The 3,257-nt window shown below is 39.1% G+C and overlaps 1 long non-coding RNA gene across 1 annotated transcript; it reads right to left on the bottom strand.

The window, feature by feature from the left end:
- Positions 1-236: 236 nt before the first annotated feature.
- On the bottom strand, positions 237-902 carry LOC104942281 (uncharacterized). Its single transcript, XR_797991.1, has 3 exons — positions 832-902; positions 635-736; positions 237-457 (listed from the first exon to the last, which is right to left on the bottom strand). It is a non-coding gene; the product is annotated as an uncharacterized lncRNA (long non-coding RNA).
- Positions 903-3,257: the final 2,355 nt, after the last annotated feature.

Below are 3,257 nucleotides of genomic sequence, written 5' to 3' on the forward strand. Positions count from 1 at the left end.
TAAAAAAACTAATGATTATAGGAATGTTAAGAGACAAAGAAATGATAAACACTTAGAGGCCGATTACAAAAGGTAGACTCAATGGCTCTTGATGACATCAATGAGCAGTCCCAAAACATGCTGTTGTATAAAAAGAAATAGGTCCTGATTTCTTCTATTTAGTGTTGGATGATTTGTTGTATTGATTGCTGATGGATGTTCAGATATGTTTTACAATTATAACAAAAAGATTATTGTAATTGGAATCAAAAAGTTTACAAATCGTAGTTTTAATAAAATGACTAGCAATATAGGGTTTATTCAACAGCGGTAAAGCATTAAGTTGCTAAATTAACGTACACTGAACTGTAAAACTTACCACTATTTAGGAAATGACCTGATCAGAAGGATTGACTAGCAAGACAGCAAAGATGTGGAGGAGGTCTCTCTCATGTACAACCATTGGTAGATGTTACACCTGAAAGAAAGATAAGGAAATAAGAGCACACAGGAGGAGAAACACCTTCTTAAGTAAAAGACCAAATCATGTCAAGCTTTACATCTTTCAGTCTTTACAATGCACTGTTGGAAATGACATTCCAAATGCTAAATTCAAACTCAATACCATAAATAACTGGGTACCAAAGTGTTTTACCTGATAGAACACGTTCCGCACGGAGCAGTAACCATCCGGCTGGGCCTTTTGCTGCATATCATCTCCTCCCTCTCCACTGTTTCCAGTAGATCTCTACTGCCTCTGTCCAATGTAAACAGAAATGCCCCAAAACAATCATATTTAAAAAGTTAAAAACAATAACTTGCTTTTGGAATTCAAATGTATTAGAATCTCACCTTTTTCCTGGATGTCAGGAAGGCGTTCCCTTCAAGTCCGCAACCAGTCATAGCATAGGACAGGGGTCGGCAACCTTTTTGATATGAAGTGCCATTTAAAAAAAAAAATGTTATCAGCGTGCCAACGATTGATAATTATTATCAACGGGGGGGGGTTGAGGAGCTTGACGCTCGTCAACTATCAGCAGGACGGCGGGGGAGCCTCGCTGCGGGGAAGCAGTGTGCGCAACTTACAAGATGCCGAATTTAACAATCACCTTTAAATAATTGGTTTAAACGGCATAATGATTAGGACGATCGTCATGCAGAGTGAGATGAGATCGCTGTCCCTTTAGGAGAGAGAGAGAGGGGTGTGGCTTGTGCATGTGTGCTTGTGAATGGTAGAGCGACAGTGAGGGAACGTGTGTATGTTTCTGGAAGAAAAACATGTATTTTGTGAAACAGAAGAACAGCTAAATAAATGCAACGTCCTCCCGAGAAGAGCTCGCCTCTCTCCAGTCATTTAAGCTAAAGTGGGTTATTGAACCTGAAGCTTGTTGCTTCTGCCCTCCTCGACTACGGTCTGGGAGCCGACAGGAAAGTTCAACACACAGATGGCCAGTCCGCCCCTTTGTAGCATATTATTTCGATGAGAGATGAGCAGATCGCCACTGGGCTTTCAACTAAATAAACACAGCCACGCAAAAACTGCGGCATTTGTACAGCTCCTTATGGGTACTGCAATTAGTGAAGTGCTTTCCTCCTTGGTGAAACGATCAGCACTGCACCACGGAGGAAAGCGGCAGAAAGTCACCTGGAGTTCAAGAGAGCGGGCTGCGTTGCGTGCATGGCTTCCTTCTGCAGGTAACGGGGAGACGCGCTCTGGCGGCGGTCTCGTTCAGGATCCGAAAATACAATTAAAATATTTTGCACACTTATTCCACTTATTCCTAGTGTGCCACTGGTTACGGTGCCGCGTGCCAGGGGTTGCCGACCCCTGCTGTAGAGGAAGGGTTATTTATTGCTCCAGGGTCTGGGCATTTTCTAAAATCCCTGTAACCTGATGGATTTGGGTCATGCATGCACACAGAGGACTTCTCACCACACAGGCACCTGGCTGACATTTACAAAAGACTGTTAATGAGATGCTTTTATCTCAGGGTCTCACTGAACACTAAACATTTACATTTCTATAAATATAACAGAAATATGAACAATATTGTCAGAATTGCTAATTGGATTATGGATTACAGAAAGGTCCTCTTTTACTTGAGTACTGCACCGCAGTTTTGAGGTACTTGTACTTTACTTGAGTATTTACCTTTTTCTGCTACTTTATGTTTTCACTATAATAATAATAATAATAATAATAGATTTATTTTGTTAGTGCTTTTACAGGTACATTTACAATTTTACAATACATTTTTTTGCAACTCACTAGATTTCCTTGACAACTTTAATTACTTTAAAGATTCAGATGAGTATTAGAAAAATAATCAAATAATTTATCATGTTTAGATAATAATAATAATTGAAATGAACAAGCTACACATCCGTATATATATAGTTTAAAAAAACAGCTGCACATTAAAGTGAGGAACACATTGATGAATCAATCATTGAAATACAGAAATACAATATATTCATTTCATCTGGCCATTATGTCTCTGCGCTTCAACTATATTTGATTGCTAAAGCATCTTTTGTTGGAGGCTACTTTTACAATTTAAATTCTGGACTTTTACTTGATGCAGAGTATTTCTAAACAGTAGTATTACTACTTCCACTCAAGTAAAAGATATAGGTACTTTTCTACCACTGATATCACATCCTGGACTCTTGTGATGTAACACACACAAACGTCGGTGTGACCAAATGAGCACATGTTGTGAGGGGGAATTACCGTGCACGCGCACGCACACACACACACACACGCACGCACGCACGCACACACACACACGCACACACACACCCTTCTCATTACTAATGTGATTTACTGCAATTCCTAACTGAATCTATGAGGCACTAGACCTCTAGTGAGTGGCCAAGCCCTTCGTATGTTTTTCTGTATGTGGCCCTCAGAGAGAACAGTTTGGACACCCCTGTCTCACCCTATACAGTACATGTATAAACATAATCCAAATATTAACCAGAACAATTTGCACAACAGCTATTTTGCACAATTATAATGTATATTCAATCCAATGCCATATGGCCTAGTGAGACTGTATAGCCTGCTCATTTATTCAATATTTTCAGTATATTATTGAAATACTCTTGGGATACAGTATATGTCCTTTCTATTGTGAATTTGTATATACTTGCTGCTAATGTTCATTTGTATTATATTTGTGTGTTATTGTATCTTTTAAACATGTGTAACTCCTGTAATGCTTGACACTGCTGCTGGAACAAAATCATTTCCCAATTTTGGGATAAATAAAGTA

Source organism: Notothenia coriiceps, unplaced genomic scaffold (assembly GCF_000735185.1).
Source record: "Notothenia coriiceps isolate Sejong01 unplaced genomic scaffold, NC01 NC01_scaffold00004436, whole genome shotgun sequence".
Lineage (NCBI taxonomy): Eukaryota > Metazoa > Chordata > Actinopteri > Perciformes > Nototheniidae > Notothenia > Notothenia coriiceps.